General features: G+C 35.6%; 2 protein-coding genes across 8 annotated transcripts in view; both read right to left on the reverse strand.

The window, feature by feature from the left end:
• Positions 1–21,263, reverse strand: part of LOC127856540 (uncharacterized protein CXorf38-like) — a 298,342-nt gene that overhangs the window by 168,141 nt on the left and 108,938 nt on the right. The window contains exon 3 of one of the 7 annotated variants that reach the window (XM_052392806.1): positions 16,790–16,811. The exons of 4 other annotated variants lie outside the window; for them this stretch is intronic. The gene's annotated coding sequence lies outside the window, so the exon portion shown is untranslated. Of the gene's footprint in view, positions 1–13,264; positions 13,485–15,603; positions 16,812–21,263 lie in introns of those variants that run through there. 2 more of the 7 variants (XM_052392802.1, XM_052392805.1) reach the window with 2 other exon arrangements.
• LOC127854575 (uncharacterized) overlaps positions 1–21,263 on the reverse strand; it is a 320,519-nt gene that overhangs the window by 160,527 nt on the left and 138,729 nt on the right. The gene's annotated exons all lie outside the window — the stretch shown is intronic.

Genomic DNA, 21,263 nt, shown 5'->3' on the forward strand with positions numbered 1-21,263 from the left:
GTTGATATTGTGTTTACATTCTTCCTAAATGAAATATGCGCACTTCAGTTATTGGGTTGACATTCTTTCTAAATGAAACATGCACACTTCAATTATTTGGTTGACATTCTTCCTAAATGAAACATAAACACTTCAGTTATTTGGTTGAAGTTCTTTTTAATGAAACATATGCACTTCAGTTATCTGGTTTACATTCTTCCTAAATGAAACATGCGCACTTCATTTATTGGGTTTATATTTTTCCTAAATAAAACATGCGCTTTTCAGTTAATGGGTTTACATTTTTCCTAAATGAAGCATGCGCACTTCAGTTATTTGGTTGGAGTTCTTCCTAAATGAAACATGCGCACTTCAGTTATTTGGTTGGAGTTCTTCCTAAATGAAACATGTGCACTTCAGTTATTTGGTTGAAGTGGCATGCGACATTTATTTATGATAACATTTATATTAACAGAAACAATTCTTACTTAAGTTGTTTTCATGACATGTAAACGAAATGAACAATGCAGGCTTCCATTAATTTGGTTCGAAATGCTACCCATGTGTTGCTTTTGTTATTTGGTTGACTACGGCAGCAACGGATAACAACTTATTTGAGCAACTTTTTGTGAATTGAAAGTTGTGATGCATTAAATCTTACCAAACACCGTTACCTCTATTTATTTTCCTGAAATGCTCATGCTTCACGGGTCGCCCACTTTACATTGCTTTTACGACACTTAACAAACATGCTGTCTGTTATATGATATAAGTCCGCCCAAACGATTTAGAGTGAGTATTCATAATGCTCCTGAGGGGAAACTTAACTCTAGTCTTTCTTTTCAGAGCAAATTTAAGATAAAATTTTCTATGTGAAATTCACATTTTTCTGCTCGAGAAGTGAATGATAAAATATAAAACTGACTAGTTTTATTCACTTGTTTTTAATATATGACAAAACATAAATAAGAAATAGCCAAAGTAATTTTGCAGATTTGAGGAATCTTCTTAGATTTTCCGTAAGGAACGTTATGAATATGGGTCCAGGGTTTAGTATCATTACCGTTCTCACTTTTCGAGCTCAACTCAGACGATGGGATTTGAATAACCACTCTGCTGAATATGAACATGTCAGTCAATCTCAAATCTCAGCAATTAAACTCAGGGTTGAGTTGGACTCAAAACTATCAACAACTATTGTGAGCACAAAATTGAGCGCTAAACTCTTAAAAAAAATTCACAAAAACAAAATGAGAGAAAAATGCACATGTAAGTCAGACTTTAAATTGAAGTATGGTCGTGATACACGCCCTGTTCATTGAACGCATGGGTAGAGTCTACTTTCCGTACAAACAAAATACATGAAATTAGATGTCACTTATTCGGATGGTGAAGAATTTGGTCATACATGTGAACCCGTAAAGTATTTATCGGGCGTGTACTTAGTATTCACTGTATTTGTTGTTGCAATCTCAGAAACATTGCATATGCTACAACGATCGGCGATCAGGATGGACGCATCACTTCAGATCTGAGTAGTTGTACACTTTATTATAGTTAATTTCAGCCGCGTTCTTTGGAAACAGGGCTGAAAGCACGCGCGATCGTCATATCAGAGGAGCCTGTGTCGTCTGCACATACTAATCAGGGACAATACGTACCGCCTTTACTGGATTTTCGTTTTGAAGAGACCCTCTTTGAAAGAAAATTTCCATTTATACGGAAAGTGTCATAGCTGATTAGACTGTGCGGAATAAACAGGCTAAACTTGCATGACACTTAACGCACATGTATTAAGCCAAGTGTTCACAGATCGCGGCTAATTTTATGCGTATTGTTTTAGGTAGGGTACTTTCTAAGCTGCCATTAATCGTCGATATTGGGTATTTTATCAATTATATAAACTGTCAAAAGTACGAACATCATATTCAGCAAATACGGGTTTAAAATCTTCAATTTCACTATTTACTAATGTCGTATATCCACAAGCCATAGTTAATTTGGTCGGCATTTGCGGTATATAATGTACGTGTCTTGCGTATATAGCAAATATCACCATGGAGACTTGTGTGTATGATTTCGACCCTACGATTACAGTGTTGCTTTTTGCTCATGAATATGTAGTGCAGCATTTTAACTTTGATATTTGAATACGGTGATATTTAAAAGTCATGTACAACACTTTTCACATTTGTATAGACAATTGAGTAATGTGAACGTTTACAGTTGGCTGATAGTGTTATGCATATTTAGTATTATGCCAATACCCAAGCTGTTGAATATATCTCAATTGTGAGACAGCATTTGTTTTTATTTTTAATTAAACTAAAATTTGACATGGGGTTGATTTAAGCAAGTCGGGGCTTTCAAGAAAGTAAATGATGACACCCACTATACTTTGTATAATACTTTAATAGTAAACACGCACACCGCTTATATTAAATGAAGCGCCAAGGTAACAGACACTGAACCCAATCGTGATTATGAGCGAACAATTTAACCGCATTTGCTCATAAAAGTTATAGTAATATTTTGCAAACAATACCTACTCAATGCTTATATAGCGACAGAAATCTGATTTATACCACTGAAATATGATATAAAAATAACGTTCCATTCCAACTTCTGTCAAGATAGTCAACATACGTTGAATTGTGACCTCTCGAAGAGACCGCCGAAACCTCATTAAGAATAATTAACCATCTTATCAACGAACATTTGCTTATGTATCAACGACAAGTTTACCAAATGGTCCGAATTTACAGCTCAGATGACATAATATTTCAAAGAGCAGCGGAACCTCGGTCGACAAATACTTAATCAGACAATCTTAACAATAACTACCACAATGTACAGCGTACTTGCTTATAAAGAGCCCGTTTAAATTATTAAATGCACGTGACCCCAAGAGGATGTTTGTTTTGACCAGATAGCTTCCATCTACAGAATCACGTGTCATTACATTGGAGATTTACGGATGTTTGTAAATTTAATGATTGTAACAAACTTCTCGGACTTTTATTAATCAACCAATTATTACCGCCTTTAAAACTGATGGATGCTATTAAATTATTATTACATTTCTTATATTCCACAAGCACTGCATTGTTATTCATAATCAGCAGGGATGAGATTGGCAGATGGTTTTCCGGATAATTGACGAAATGTGCGTGCTATTTTTCTTCAATTAGTTTTTTTCATTGTGTAATCTTAAAGTGTGCATACACAGTTAGCTCATTGGCATCGCTCGATCACATGTTTGGGTATGTGAAGTTGAACATAAAAAACGTTATTCCAACAGGCAAAACACTGGACCTTAACGATACAACGACGTTAAAGTATCAGAAATACTCAAAATCAACGAATATTTCGCAAAATATTTCGTAAAATAAAGTTAAACCATAACAAACCAGTGTTCCTTTTCGCAATAGCCAAAATGTCAACGCTAATTGTGTTATGGTAACATAGATTTAAGGAGATACAAAACGCTCGTTTTTTGTGCGACATCATATTCAATGTACTTTTCCGCCACGATATCCGAACATTTACAAGCAACCCGAGACTGGCTTCGGGCAGCGTCGGAAGAACGACGTATTCATGAGAAAATATCTAGCGTTGAAATTGTGGTTATTGCTATAAGAAACATTGATTTGTTATATGTTAATTTTTTTCGAAATACTGTACGAAATATTCGTTGTTTTTAAGTGTTTATTGGCTTTAAAACCTTACGATGCGTACAAGTACATGTTCTGACCCGGGCATGTCGGACACCCAGAAAGCTTATCTGAAATTGGTTTAATTGACTAACGATTCTTAATTGCTCGGTAACTAACGTTCAAAGGTACATCCGATAAAGACATCAAAGACTAAGCGCAAAACTATCGAAACACGTATGCATTACATACACAAGTTAACATGTTTTCTCACCGAACCATAATAATATCAACCAAGAGTCAGCTTGCAAAAGAGATAGTCGTTCATTGAAAATGTTAAACCATTGTGTGATGGAGTTAGAGGGCAAGCGCTCGTAACATTTATTTTGTGATCATTTGTTTTAAGACAAAAACGAATGGAATATGTATCCACCATGCAACCGAATATCTTTTTCAACGTTTTCTAAAAAAAAAAGTAACCTGATAAAAATGGCGGTAAGTGAATGTCGTTTATAAACGCAGTTTAGTTTGCCTGTAAAAAATAGAAAGAGTTATCTAGGTGGTGTTCAGATGTTCATTGCTTAGTTTATGGTTTAACCCTGTGATTATGCTTGTTTTCATCCGTCCTTTAATAAGAACTACGTGTATTATACTTCAACAGCAACGTGTGTATGTCTGGTAATACTAATAGAGGAACATATAGTATGTTGGAGATCTGTATGAATATCCACTACGCCACGGCGATTTCAAATGTATACTATAAAACGGTTTAATATATTATATCATAGAATATTATGTTATAGTAGATTATGTTCATAATAACAATGTTTTCTTTAAGGAAAAACTCTGCAACTATAAGTATTCGTCAAAGCAATCTGCTGCCTATAACCTTGTGATATATGATAATAAAAAAACAGTTTTGGGAAACTCATTATCACAGCAAAGTTTATATCAAACCATCCTTGCACAACTGTTTCTTTAAGACAATGACGTACACCGTTACCAACGCAAACAACGAAACGCCAATCTCTGGTCCTTATGATGACATCAGTAACGACGCTTACGACTTCGGCGTCATTCACGATTTTAAACAACTGGACGAGATGGCAAAGGTATCACTATAATATCGTGTTTCTAAATAAAGACCACACTACCGATTTTCGTATTGTATTGAACAATAAAATAATGCTATTTTCACACAAACAACAGTACAATATTGGATATGCGCAGACGTGTAACAAAATCAAATTAATTGATTAAAATACAATGTCTTATCATTATACGTTGCATCGATTTTTTTTATTACAAGATAAATACACAATGGTATAGCCTATCATTTTAGGCATTCAAACGTGCAGCATATAAGTTTATATAATTTTCGCTTGGCCAATGTAATGATAAGGGAGTGAGAATAGTAATCGTGAAAATCAATAACATTATTGAGATTCCAGAATGTATTTTTTATATGTGTTTGCCAAAGCAATTAATTGTTACAAACTTCAGATATATACATTCAATACACAAAAAGGTGCTTCATTTGCATTTAATCAATGTCTCCTTAGTTAAGAAATGAACGTGTTTTCTAAATATATGGTTTATAGTATGCTACTAAAAGGCTTACTTTCTTGTAGGTCTTTGACGACGTGAATACTACGGGCGCCATTGGGTTTTCTATCATTGGCATCGGGATATTTCTAACCATCGCCGACAAAAGGCTTCGCGAAATACCTCAAATGTGGCATCTGTTTCAAATTATGTTACTTTCTGTTCTGATGGGAAGCATTCTGCACCCGTTGGGACATTTTGGAATGATTTTGTTTGACAACAGTCTGTGCGAATTCGTATTGTACTCGGCAGAATACATGAGTTTTGCGTCGCCATTGCTGATGGTGGTATTTCACGTGGAGGTTCTTTTCGCCAAAGCGATCCCACTCTCTCGTTGGCAGACCAGAGAATTCTCGAGATTTTGTATTTTCAATCTTACATCTTGGCTCTGCGCCAGTCTCCTAGTGTCCCATGTTGTTCTTACGTTCAACACTAAGACGACATTCTGCTTGCACATACCGTTCGAAGCCGCGTGGAACACGAAAATCGCACTACGAGAGGTTTTGCCGATGGCCATATGCGCTCTGTGTAACACGTTGATGATCGCTGTCAGTTGCTTTAAGACGTTTAGACGAAACCTGCGAACTGAATCGTACGGACTGCACCATGTACGATTCGAAGGTACAGGCGACGTTTCAGAGTGGATGAGATGTTGTCTGATCCTCAACGTCATTTTACTAATACGCTTCGTCGCATTGGCTGTCTTACTGAAAGACACAACCTTACTCACACTGGATAAATATAAGGTGGCGTTTTTGCTTCATGTTTTCCACGCGCAGTCTTTCTACCTCGTGCCAATGTGCGGACTTTTTATATCCGGAGTGCGCCGTAGCATAGCGGACGTGTTCTGGAAGATTGTTGGCGTTGCAAAGGCAGATGATTCATTGGCCGTCAGCTTTGCTAACATCTCTCAAACTGCGTAGTGTACGTTTAAACATTTCTGGAAGATGCGTACTGCATTTTTACAGATTCGCTCTAATGATGCGAAGTGTATTTGTTAGAAGAATTTTGCATAATTTTCAGAGAATAAACTTAAAAGATTTATAACAAATTTGAAATGCACTCTGTGGGACAAACATAATACTCGGTCCATTGTTAACGTGTATCAACATAAATGTGATTTCTAAGTTTGCAATTGTTTTTATTCATTTGATGCACTCTTTATCTCCTTATAAGAGAATATGAATTCACCGTTCGGATATTTACTTTTGTGCGAAAAGTTGGCTAAATGATTAAAAAAACTGAGTGTTCATTGAATCAACGTTCTAATCCTTTATGTTGATTATGATTTTTTTTGCCATTGATTTAGCACATATTATACAGTATGTAATGTACGTTTTGCAAGATTCGGTATTGTAGTTTGCTGTATATATTATTTAAAGAGTATGCAGGCTACATTTTTCTCGAAACAACGGGTGAAAGAAGTATCTGCATGACGTCTCTTTAAGACCCTCTTTATACCAACAATTATTACTCTTTTCATGCACATAAACTATACATTATTTTGAATAATCGTTTGTAAGGAGTGTATTAGAATTGAAGTTTTTAAGCTCTTGGTTTAAACATAACGTGTGATTTACCGTACGGTAAGTAACAAACGCAGTGTACAGCTTTGATTCAGTGGAGGCGACTGAATGTATGGCGTGCATGGAAACAATACGATAAATAATCACCGATGTTAATAGTTAATCTGATTTGTATGATATTTTTTGGTTTTGTCAACTTAATTTCCTTTCTAAAGGTTTTTGCATATTGATTTTATGTTTGTAGACTTTGACGTTAACACTGTTATTGCACAGTTACTGTAGTGTTATGGTCAACTCTTTACATTTCTTTAAGTTGGAAGTATAATGCTTATAATGTTTGTCATTGTACATTTTAGGTGACGAATTTATATAATAATACAATTTTAATTGTAGGCTTGATGCGCATTTGTTGCATTATTATTATTAACCTTGTAAATAAATTACAATTATGTTGGATCATTTGATTATTGACGTCATTTGTGTATTATTTAAATATCAAAATCAAGTTACCATTTACGATATCTACGTTTCTTTATTGGTGTTTCTTATGTTATATGCATGCATAATATGAAATATACATAACATAACATACATACATAATATCTATAAACACATTTATATAATTATCAAATATAAGTATTACTTATTTGAATGTTCATCTATGTTTATGCATTTCACATTGTCAGTTAAATGTATATCAACTCAAAATGCGTTAGTCCTCTCCTCCAAAAACAAAACTAGAAAAAGAAATAATAAACAGATCAAACCAACAACAACAAATAAACAACACCATACCCATATCATGAGTACCACTATACTTATCATTTATTGACTTTTATCTATTTATTTCATATTTCATTGGTTTTAGTTAGCTAACTTATCTAAGGATAAACTAGAGCGAAATTTCCACATACAAATTTTCATGATAAAGCTAACACGAGTAGTTTATTGACGTTATTGTTTTATTTCCGCTCGGCTTCTTTTTGTTCTTTCATACAAATTGTCTACACCAGCGAACGAAAACCATAAATGGTTATAGGGAATACATGACATCTGTTGATACGAAAATTGTTTTATATGTTTGACACACAATGGCGAACAACTCGTTCAGTTCAATACGTTTCGCGTAGCTTTAAAAGATTTCCCGTACATTCCCGCCGGAGTTGATTTTAGTCACTTAAAGCAAGCTGTCTATAGGCTTTCACACAAATGTCTGAGTTCACCATTTTAATCTACTTTATTCTATTAAATCATAGCAAACTAAAGTTTTTGGTTTGTCATATGAATATCAATATTACAAAAAAATATTAATTTGGATTCTGCTCAGGCTGGTCTAAGCTCACAACCATAGGCAACGAGAATCTTGCATGAAGACACATTTTAATTTTAATATCAAAATAACTATTTAACATGTTCTATTTCAAAGGTTAACTATTATTTGTTTAAAAAAAGAACTAAAAGATGGAAGTGGAAATAAATAACCCAAAAAAATAATCAAAACAGGTCCTGATCATTTAAATAGTTGCTTATATAAAATAGAAAAGTCTGAGCAAAACAACCATGTGCAAACATTCATTTTGTACCAATAATTTAAGGAGATCGGAAATTTTCGTTATTCATCGTAGAAATAGATCAAGTAAATGTTAACCATACAGTTTCATTTTTTCAGTCAATCAAAACTTAGATCACATTTTCGCTTTTTTAAACATGACCTTTCCAATACAAATTTGATAAAGATAGTCAACATGCGTTGAATTGTTACCTATCCTATAGAACATGTTATGGAGTCTAAATTTCCAGTTCAGATGCCATCACACTTAAAATATAGCAAGCAATAAAACACCAGAATCTCTGTATCTGGAGAGTCATTATTGTTCATATCACCGTCTTTTATTTAATAACAGAACACCAAGTATTAACAAACGATGATGAAAACTTGATTCACCGCCTTGGAACAGCCATCGCAAAACTTCAGGGGTTCAACCCGATTTGAGGACTAGCCGAATCTTACATTTGTCACAAAATGAATCGCCAACCAAAGGAGCGTAACATTTTTAATCACACTTACGTATGCAGACAAAAACTAAAAAATGAATGGCAAAATGTGACGCGCAAATCGAAAGAATTTGATTTTAGTGACAACGTATAGTAAGTGTCAAACACTTATTAAAATTAATAGGTTTTTATATGTTTAATCTTAAATTATACCAGGAATCACAGTTTACAAATAAGCGATGTATCTACATATTTTTTTTTAATAACAAAATTTGGTATAAAGACGAATATTATTCGGATATTCACGCTGAAAGTTTATCTTTAGAAGTAACCTGGTTACAATGGCGGTAAGTGGGTATATTTAAATTTGCTGTTTACATTTGATTTAACAAAAACGTATATTAAAATACTTTTTCCTCGTGTAGTGTGTCTGTAAAAACGTATAACAGCGATATAAAGCTTTGAACGGATTCACATATATGCTCGAAATTTATCTAAGAAGTACTTGCACAGTTTATTTAATTTGGGTATCTATCCATTAAAAGATACGTACGTTACTCCACCCATCCAGAAATCTTACACTTGTGTTATAAAGCTACTTGTATTTGTCTGGTAATACTAATAGTAAGATGAACTTGTTATGTGTTGATAATCTTCATTCAACAGATTCAGAACAAGGGCGTCCTGACGACTATTTTAAGAACCACCGCATTTCTAGTCGCCCTAATGTATGTATCATGGCTATAATTGTTATTTATGTTTCTAAAGCGTCTACTAATACTACTAGAATTATATTATATTCTATTATATACTGTGAAACCATTATTATTCGTCAGACATTAATTTTCGCCTTTTTCGTCCTGCGACCGATGGACGAATTCAAGATCCTAACGAACAATCATGTCCCATATTTGAAACAAATAAGACTGAATTACCGTAGGCATGAGGCATTTAAATCCAGCGTAATCCACGCATATACACAGGGCTCGAAATTAACACTCGCACACTCGCAAAATGCGGGAAAAAAAGATTGCAAGGTAAGTTGTAAGCCACTAGTATTTTTTGCAAGTAAAGAAATAGCGAAGAAAAACGAGTTATATTGCTTAATGCGTTCGACGGCGTGAACGCTAAACCGTCGGTCAATTTTTTGAACGTCCGAATACCTATATGCGGAAGCGCGCACCTTGTTTGTTGACTGCTATACTTATAATACAGATACACAGATGGTATTGATACAAATAACATGAAACAGTCGACTATTCACACTCAAGTTAAATCCGGTTTTGACACAAAGGGGTGTTCATTATACAGTGTACTGACAACTTACATTTCTTGTAAAACGCGAATGCAATAAGGCTGTATCGAATGCGTCGACTTCGTTTAGGCAAACTGTCTGGTTCATGTAGGTATATCCTTCTTCTTTCTAAGTTCCTGTCTTTTATCAGGTCAAGTCTACAGTATATGTTGTCCGTGAATGCAGGTTAACGATAAATAGCAGTTATGACCCTCTTCAAGTCTTGTTTTAAAACCCTATAACCGTTTCATACGAAAAACGTCTTCAGGAAGTAACACGTTGAAATCTCAATGGGCATTATATAGCCTTGGGAAAGGCGTTTGACTTGTTTAAAGCGAACGGTCATTTTAAGCGCTTTATCAATGGACGCGCCAATATTATTTTGTTCAAGAGTGGTACCAAGGCGATCGAATAAAAGGACGTTAACAAAATGTTTAAATAACAACTTTATTATTTTCTCATTGTTTTTCCATCATCGAAACTCACATTGTTTGACAACAATTATTATCATCCAAATTATATACTATGTGCCTAATCTCTTCAAAAGGTCTAGTTGCATTTGTTTAATAATTCCAAATAGATATGCACGAAAATGTGCACATAAACAGTAATTAAATTTTTAACCATTAACTATCCTGGATTGGCGGATCATATTGAGAAAAATATGCACTCTTAAAGTTTTGCGATTACATACTTAGGTCACTGACTAGCTCCTATTGTATGATTCGTGCGCCTTATATAGGCATAAGGATGCTGGAACTGGATGCTGGAATATATTTTGTTTTGAAATACATTTTATTCGCCAATATGAATTGTAAATCGCATACAAACATCGCTGGAATACTATAAAAGTACGATACAATCAGTCATGTTACAATAATGCATGTCAAGGCTATACAAATATAACACAAAAGTACTAATAGTAAGGTTATGAAGGTAAATAAGTATCACAATGAATTCCAACAATTTCCAAGAACTTTTATTTACGTTTGTTAAATGCTTTTTTGTATAACTGCATAGGCTATTTTGCAGCTACTTCGGAGACCATGAATTGTAGGGGTTACCATTCTACGACTACAATAATAACTAAAGCGTTTTATGTGGAGACAAAAATGTTATACTTTCCAGATTGGTTATCAACTAATCCCATTTTAAATAATAAATACTGAAATAAAAACTGAAACTGTTATCAATGTTTTAATAGCATATGTGATGTGATGTTATGTAAAAACATGTGTATGACATTGCAATTCCAAAATAAATAAACAGGAATTTCTGTTTCTGTTTTACAGGAAGCATATTTGTCTGAGTCACTTTTTGTTCATTTCTTTGACACATTATTTGTGGTCAGTATGTTGTGAGTAAGTCTCACTTGCATGCTGGATATATTGACAACCAATCTAATAACAATATACAAAAGAAAATGCTGCAAGTTACCGAGCTGTACTTTGATTAAGCAACAAGCTTGGAAGGTGCTAATAATACTAATAATAAATAATACAATTATATTAAGGAAGCTTTAATAATCAAAGTCATTTATATATTATGATAAGACCTTACTAATTGTTCAACAACATTTAATTATACCTTTAATAATTAAGGTGTCAGAAATTTCTAAATCATTACTCCACTGAACAATTGAATATTGAATGGATTCGGTTAACTGCTAAGCTTTAAAATTCATGCTCTACATTAGAGCAGCTAAAAATATCAACATTGCAGCACCGACTACAAGTATTTTGAATTACCAATCGCCTATAAAATATATCAATAAACAAAATTTGTGAAATGCAAATGGCGGTTAGATACAAAATCTCAAGCGCCAGCATGATATGCTGGAAGTCAAAAATAAATTAAATAATGGTTTATAAATTTGAAAATGAGCTGGATTAACGTTCGTTGTAGGAATGATACCATTCATCAATTGTAAGTACTTAATATCTTCAATGACAAACGTTAGTTCCACAAAAGATTAATTAGGACAAATTTCAACTGGCAATTTCATCATTCATCATCAATTTGATAATAAACTTTACTTAGTGAAATACCTCTAAGAAACATTCAAATATATTACACATTATAAAAACTATACTTAAAAAATAATTCGTGTACGTTATAGTTTGTTGTCGAATAACACACGGCCGGAAGTTTAGATGCGTAAAACATTATAACAATATAATACCAATAAATACATGATGTTGGAAACAAATAAACAATAACAACATTTCACTAACACATTTTTTTAAAATCTTTCCTGAAATGTTTCGCCTTAATAGGCTTTTAAAAAGCTATTTGTAGCAAATTAAATGACGTCATGACGTAAACACAACAGTGACGCAAATTAGCGCAAACAGATTGAACGATCCGAATTCCAAATAAAATGTATATCCCAAGAAACTTGGAAGATATATTATTATTATGTGTTACAAAAAAAAAAACCAAATGGTATTTCCAACACAAATACATACCTGAAGTATCGCAACCTAGCAAATATTTTTTTAATAAAAAGCTGTTCAAGTCCAATTTATGACACATGTGGTAAAAATATTGAGACAATAGAACATCTATTTTTTGAATGTAAACACATACAACTTTTATGGAATCGGTTGACTCCTTTCTTCAACCAAACAACTACACGTTAAACTATCCTTTTTACTGTTAGCTTTAGAAAAAATTATTACAAGCACTATATGTTAATAAAATTGTGAAGTTTATTACTTTCTTTGACATGAAACACAGGAAATTAAACATTCTAATTGTGAAAGAGATATCCATTAGTTATGATAGGTTGAGTATTTTTTAAACCAAATGGAATCGCATTAATGCAAGTCAAATCATCATTATCGTCAGCATCATCAGCAACAGCAGCAGCAACATCAATATCAGCAGCACTAATTGCCACTATAAGTATACTAAGGATCATGATCATTATCGTCATCATCACCACCATCATCATAGCATCAGCATCAGCACCAGCATCATCATCATCATCAGCAGCAGCAGCAACAGCAGCAGCATCATCAATATCAGCAGCAGCAGCATCACCACCATCATAGCCACTATCATCATAGAATAAGCATCAGCACCAGCACCATCATCATCATCATCATCATCATCATCATCATAATCATCATCATCATCATCACTATCATCAACGGTAGCTTCAACAACAACAGCACCGTCGTTGTCGTTTTTAACGGTATTCTTGTCAAATCAATTGCACACACGTCATCATATATCATCATTGTCCTTTAGCTCTTCATATTATCATCATATTCAACAGCATTATCATCATCAATAACATGTTAAACAACTCAGCTGAACTTACTTATGCATCAGATTATCATAATCATTAGAACTACATTAACAATAAGAAATGGCATTAAGTCATCGTATTCATACGGGAATCATTTACAACTGCACACTATTTACCTCTTCTACAAATTTGAATAAACATTCCATACTCGTAATCAGTCAAGTATGCACGCCATAAATTTTAGCATAAAATTGCTGTCATTTAGTCGAATGTATTACTTAATTTCTTTATGGATATGGATATCTTGAACACAGTTAACCGGAAGTGGCATTGGTATCCGAGCCAACATACTGCACAAACCAATGTTCGTTTAATTATATGTATATAATTATTTGCACAATATTTCAAACTATTCAGGAAATGTATGATGATCATGTAAATATCAATTGTATGCCTCATATATTACTTCACTTTATCTAGGTTTGTTCTTTATAACAGTTAATCTGAAGTCGCATTGATATGCGATTAAAGACGTGATCATCGATATCATCTATATAATATGTAAAATGCTTAACTTCATCGATATAATCACTGTTATCACCATCATCAACAACACTACCACGTACAGACCATGCATCAACAGACCCTCTATAGGTGTTAGGTTTCCGGTCATATATTCGAAATCGTTTCACTTCAACATGCTCCAGAGCTTCGAGTTCCTGCTGGATGGGAATGTATTCCTCTGGTTGAATGTTATTTGCCGTGCTTTTTGTCATTTTATTACCACAACAGATTTCCAATTTACACTCAACCGATTGAGTCAATGCACACAGTTTGTTCACCAGATGGCGCAGTTCTGGTGGAGACAATCTATTATAACAGACATTCAAATGTTTCAGAGATGGATGTAGCTGTAGGTCGATATAAAAAAATAAATTCATGGTAAGCGTTTTCAGCTGTGAGAGGGATGCTAGTGACCGTGACAGTGACTGTACAAGATCAACCTTCACGATCAAATGACTGGAATTGGGACCCTCCAGTCTCAGATGTTTTACATTCAGACTGTGCAGGGTCTCCCATATGCCAGGACAACCTCCTTCAACCTCGAATGTACATGTATTGTTTGAATCCGTTATTATATATGCACGTGTTTTTGTCAGCCTGTCTGCATCCTCCATACACGCTGGCATGTCACTGCCCCGCAGACTGGTCTTCACCTCTGGATCGAATGAGGTTATGTTACGGGTCTGCAGTCTGCACGTCATCCTATGATCGAGAGTCAACATCGTGCTTAACAGACTGCGTAACCAGGTGGAGGAACATGTGACATCCGATAATTTAATGTGTTTTAAGGAGGGTAGTACTGGAGTATAGTCTGCATATTGGACTGGATCAGCACCGTTAAGTAGACACCATGTATAAATGGCTTCATTGTTTAAACTGATGAAATCAAAACCTTCCAACATAATATGAGTAATTTTGTTATGAATGAGAAGTGGTTTCGGTAACGCTTTCACATTATTGCTAATTTCTATCGACTTTAAATTTTCAAACAGTGACAAATCAAGTCCGTCATATGTTGTACATAGTCTGACATCTTGAAGAGTCTTATAGTTATTAAGAGAGATTGGTAACAAAGTTACTCCTTTGTCCAGATAAATTGACTGTATGTGCTCAAAATGTGACAAGTCAAGCGCTTCACATTTACAATAATAACCAAACTTTAGATATTTCAACTTTTTCAGACTCACAAGCGAATGTGGTTGCACGGTTGTACTATCGAGCTCCAGCCGTTCGAGGTTGTGACACAATGACAAGTCAAGCGCTTCACATTTATAAGTATATCTAAGTGTTAGATCTTTCAACTTTTTCAGACTCACAAGCGCATTTGGTTGCACGGTTATATCTGCATTGCTATCATAGAGCTCCAGCCGTTCGAGGTTGTGACACAATGACAAGTCGATACAAGATGTAGACGATCTCACTCCGTACTCATCGTTTAGTGTAGATGGCCCATGATCCTCACGTGCAGGTAAGGCAACCTGTCCAGGTTCATGACAATCTGCAGACGACGCGTCTTGTGAACATATTATTAGATACGTATATTTGGGCCGAATATATCCAAATCCAAGCCTTAAAGATCGAGCACGTGAAGTGTTCAGTTTCCAGATCTGGATCAAATCTTCCACATTATCCCTATTGAATGAAAAGTAACTCAGGTGTAGGTGTATTTGAGTGTTCTTGTTGGCTTCAGCCTCCCTATAACCAGAGAGGATGCAGTTTTGGAAATAATCGTGATAATTGATATACACGTTAAGCTCATTCATCATTGCAGATAGTTTATTTGCTGCCGAGATGTTGAAGCCACACAGGAATATAAAAATTTGAGATATATCACGATATGATGTGTCATTGCGTAGGAGATATCCGGAAATGACGTCGTCAATTACGTCTGCGTTCCTATGGATATAAAAAGCAGCTAGGAATTCCTGGATGGTTTTATGGACAAACGACAATGTCTGATCAGTACATTTTTTACCTTTTTTTTGAGATAATAATCCTGAATCGAGTGCGAACTGTTTTGCAGTTGGAGACAAATGAGCCATTAAGTGCACGTCGCTGAACACTAGTGATGATTCTTTTTCATTTGAAAACAAAAATGAGAACGCAGCTTTGGCTATGGCATCTATATGTTCCATGTTTGGTTTAACATACATCGTGCGAGAAAAGGAGTTAACTGGTGATGTGTGATTTGGATTGAAATAACTAATTTGTGAGTTAGCTTTTTTACACAGATTTTCAAGCAGGGTAGTGTACAGTTCACACAGTGACGATCCGGTGAGACGCTCAGCTCTATCATCTACCCAGGTACAGAGGACGAGAGTGTTCAGCATCGGCGAAGATGATATTGACTCAAGGTTAAGATCACTGAGGAATTCTTCAAACAGCTCCACGCTTGTTTTTATATCAGTTGATTCGTCTAGGAGGCATCGTAGTATCTTTTCATTGAATTCTTCAGGATCGCTTATACCCTGTAGGTCAAACAGAATGTCAATTTGTGAATTTCTGATACGTTCATCAGCGAGTTTCCATGGTCGAGAAGTTGTGAGTACAATGCACTGGTCCCTAGGTATTCCATCCATGGAAGGCAGAGCTTCTTTGCATGGCCACTCATCCAAACCGTCTTGAATGACGAGAAACCTGATATTTTTCATGATTTTTAAGACCAGTTTGTACGCACTTTCCCATGCGTCTTCTGCATAGATTTTGTAGATGAGCTGGGTTTTTATCATCTGCGTTACATGTGTCTGTTCTCTCGAATCGCGCAACGAGATGAAAAACAGAAACCTGAATTTCTGAAGGGTATCGACGTCACCAAACATGATTTGTTTTTTTGTAGATTGCACAATCGGCGCATAGACATTACACCAATCGTGAACTAATTTGGCAGCAAAAAACGATTTTCCGCTGCCAGGCTCACCTTGTAAATATATACGTTTAAACTCTCCGCAAAAGCAATCTCTATATTTGTATATTTGTTCTTGTTTCACGCGTTTACCATCTTTTTCAATTTTCATCTTGTGTAGTTTTGGATCGGCATATATTTCTTGTACTCGTATATCGAGACTGGGGTTCAATGTGGTCAGGGGTACGCAGATAACACTGTCACGGTAATGGTCGATTAATCGGCTGAGAAGATCTGAAATAATAATAATTATAATACAGCTCGATATAAACGGATAACGGTGTTGAAGGTTTCTTTTTGCAAGAGGGACAATTTTCTATGGCCGCTCCCCTGAGACTTAAAGGAACTGAACTGTTTTGAGAAGCTTGTGTGGTGTTTGTGTGATAAATATGATTTCTCAGCTTATTTTATACCCAGATTCAATTTAATCGTGACTGAAATGGCATAAGAATACAGTAAATAATCTGATTATGTTCCGTATACATGTAGCAATTTTAATGTACTGACATGGTTTAAGTGAAAACTTGTAATACAGCTGCCAAACTACATGGTGAAAATTTGTTTCAACGAACGAAAATCATTTTGGAACACATGCGAAATATCATTAGAACACATGTTTTGAGGAATGTTTATTATGATTGGACCACACATGTAGCTTGTGTTAAAGTGTTAAAATGGTTTACAATATCTATATAAAGAAAACTGCCCCACAACTGGCGGTCATGATTTTTAACGGACTGGAACCATTTGCGAACTTAGCCTATATACAATAAGAAATATACTCTGGCCAAATTCGATGAAGATTGGACGAATATGTGAATTCTAGAGTGTTAAAAGTTTTTTCACTTAATATTATGTTGAACAAAATTTTGACCGAGGGTGATTCCGGTTCGAATAAGGCCGAGATTGTACTGGGAACGATGTTCTGACCAAGTTTCATGAATATTTGACAATGAATGTGGTCGGACTAAAGCTTTCAGTAAGCATATATTGTGTTTAGGTGACATAAGACAATCAAGTAAATTACAAAGTGTTAATGGGCATTTTACATACAAGGTATACAATTCACAAAATACTCAATATATTAAATTTGTTTTGGCAACAGGGATGTCGTGAATTTTACGTAATAGCGATTAATTGTGTTGAATAGTGTGGTGGATCTTGGTCAAATCTATCATTGTAATGAATAATTTGGGATCCTATATGAGGTGCAAAGCTATAGTTTGATAGTATGACATGCATTCATGTGATGCACGAGATTTATATAAGTCGCGTGCATCTAATGACTGCATTGTTTCGTATAACGGTATATACTGCGTTTTGTACTTCATTGATTACGCTTGTATTAGATTGGAATCATGGGATTACAAAATGTTAAATAAAAGGTGAACAGTTTGTTGGTGTTTCATATTATAATACTTTCATGTGTGGCAAAGGGAATCTCCGCCACAAGGGATACTGGTTATACCAGGCATATTTAAGTTTGCATAGGGAGAATGGCCAAATAAATAATGTAATGACCAATCCCTAAATAAGTAATGTTTCCGGGCCAAGAATCGAGCCCACCGACCATGGTATATGTGGTTCAGCGCTCTAGCAACCGAGTTAGCCAGTGTGTATTAAAAACTGCATTTAAAGCATTTTAGTTAATGATTTGCATCACAGAGTGCTGTCAGTAAAGTTTAATGTGGGTTAAAATTTACCACTTTTTAGTATTGTTTGCGGTACATTTAAAGTTTCAATATCAATAACCTAACAATAATCTTTTTACAGTAACAAAAGAGAAGGAATTTTGTACTTGTAATTATAGTTTGCGGTACATTTAAGGTTGAGATATCAATAACCAAACTTTAATCATTTAACAGCAACACAAGAGAAGGAATTTTGATATTTAAAGCATAATTCCCTCATTATTGTTTTAACGTTCATGTTTTTTAAAAGACCTGATCCATTCTTAAACTCGGCCGAGATATCATTAAAACAATGTTCTAAGAAGGTTTCAAGAAGATTGGACCAAATTGTGACTTAAAAGATTATTCATATGGTTTCACTATAGCAATTTAAGGAAATTATTCTACCCATTAATGTCTAGCGTCTAGAAAAAAGGACTTTGCAAACAGCGTAGACCCAGATGAGACGCCGAATGATGCGGCGTGTTGTCAGGGTCTGCGCTGTTTGCTTTACGGAATTCCAGTAAGTAATATTCTAAATAAAGAAATAAATATACTAGACGTCCCTCAGTTTGAAAATTAATTGATCCAATTTAGAAGGATGGGAGAGTCCACTCGGCATAAATGGGTTACAGGAAAACTAAAACATCGCGGTGGGGGAATTTTCCAAAGGACTGAAACAGTTTTCGAACTAAGCCGAGTTGTTATTAGAACATATATTCTGAGAACGTTTCATGAAATTGGGCGCAATATTTGATTAATGACGCACGGTTTCACTATAGACATATGAAGAAAACTACCCTGCCCCCTCCCGGCGCCCATGTTTTTAAATTGACCAGAGCCATTTTCGAACTCAGCCGGTATATAATAAGAACACATATTATGAGTTACGTTCAATAAGATTGGACAAAATGTACCCAGCGTGCTCACACCGGTTTACCATAGGCATACAAAGGAATTGGCCCCACCGCCTTTTCAAGGACAGTAAGCAATTTCCAACTCAGACAAAATATCATTAGAACAAACAATCTGAGAAAGTCATGAAGACTGGAAAAATGTCGTATATTAGAGTGTTTAGATAAATTTTTTGAAATTTTACGTAGTTAACTTTTGACCCATGTGATCCACTTTTGAACACGGCCGGGATATCATTTTGTCAAATGTTCTTTTTAAGTTTCATGAAAACTGGGAAATAAAATATAAATGGGGTCTATAGGGTATGTCTAAGGTTACTTTGACGACACACGACGAACGACAGACAAAATGTGATCACAAAAATTCACAATGAGCACGTTGTTCTCAGATCCTCTAAAACACAGATAAATCGTAAAGACGACGTAAATAGTTTAACTGAATACACTCGTTTTATTTGTATGCGTAAGACACCGAGGGCAAACTCAATGAGACACGTGCAATCAGGTTCATGGGACAGAATGAAGGACAGTCTGACCGACGGACGGGTGGACGGTCGGAAGGGAGGGTTTGGGGCGGGCGGACGGCCGGGATGGAAGGCGGGCGATTGGAAGGAGAGATGGACGGCAAAACAGACAATAAAAAGGGCGTTGGCAGGACGGACAAACAACAATACGCACATACAGATAGACTAACGCACGAAATGACGGATGGAAATGAAGGAAACAACAACAGGGCCAAAGGGCCTTATGTCAATCTCTTAAGGCATGTCAAAACCTATTTGTTTTGTCTTGACTTTGTGATGCGTGTGTGTGATTACTGTAGTTTTATCTATTTTTTTATCTGTGTGACACATATTTGATATGGTATGAAAACTAATTACAACAAATACAAGAGTTTACTATAAACATCTTAAAAAACAGCAACCCCAAAGGATGGGTGATTTCAACCCCAGAGGCATGATTTGAACAAGCTGATCAGACAAACATCATACGATTAGGCACATCGAATATGAAAAACGTAACAGTTGCAGTTTCACAGAATTTTGACATACAAGTCTGCATAAGTACATACATACATCTACATGCGTACGTACGGACGAATGGACACGCACACACAGACAGACACACATACAGACAGACATACACACACACACAGACATACAGACCTACTGAGTGACTGACCGACTGGCTGCCTGATGGACGAACGAACGGGCTGACTGACTGACTGAGAGACAGGCATACAGATGGACGGACGGACAGGCAGGCAGGCAGGCAGGCAGGCAGGCAGGCAGGCAGGCAGGCAGGCAGGCGGGCGGGCAGGCAGGCAGGCAGGCAGGCAGACAGACAGACAGACAGACAGACAGACAGACAGACAGACAGACAGACAGACAGACAGACAGACAGACAGACAGACAGACAGACAGACAGACAGACAGACAGACAGACCAGACAGACAGACAGACAGACAGACAGACAGACAGACAGACAGACAGACAGACAGACAGACAGACAGACAGACAGACAGACAGACAGACAGACAGACAGACAGACAGACAGACAGACAGACAGACAGACAGACAGACAGACAGACAGACAGACAGACAGACAGACAGACAGACAGACAGACAGACAGACAGATTTAATTGACCGTCTGATCGGGGGCGGACGACTAAACTTGACTGTATTTCGTTAAGAGGGATAAGGTTGGCAAACAATCATCTCTATAAATTTAATTATTGTGTTTGCAGTTAAATTGCTTATGTACAAAGATGATTTGAGTTACTGGGGAAACATTAAAAACTGCAAATACTCTGATGCAGTTTTTTGTTACGCGCGGCTCATAAATCCGAACGGACAAGTCAGTTAATTATGTATGGTTTTATTGATATATTTCTATTCGGAATC

The sequence above is a fragment of the Dreissena polymorpha genome, chromosome 13 (assembly GCF_020536995.1).
Source record: "Dreissena polymorpha isolate Duluth1 chromosome 13, UMN_Dpol_1.0, whole genome shotgun sequence".
In the NCBI taxonomy this organism is placed as follows: Eukaryota; Metazoa; Mollusca; class Bivalvia; order Myida; family Dreissenidae; genus Dreissena; species Dreissena polymorpha.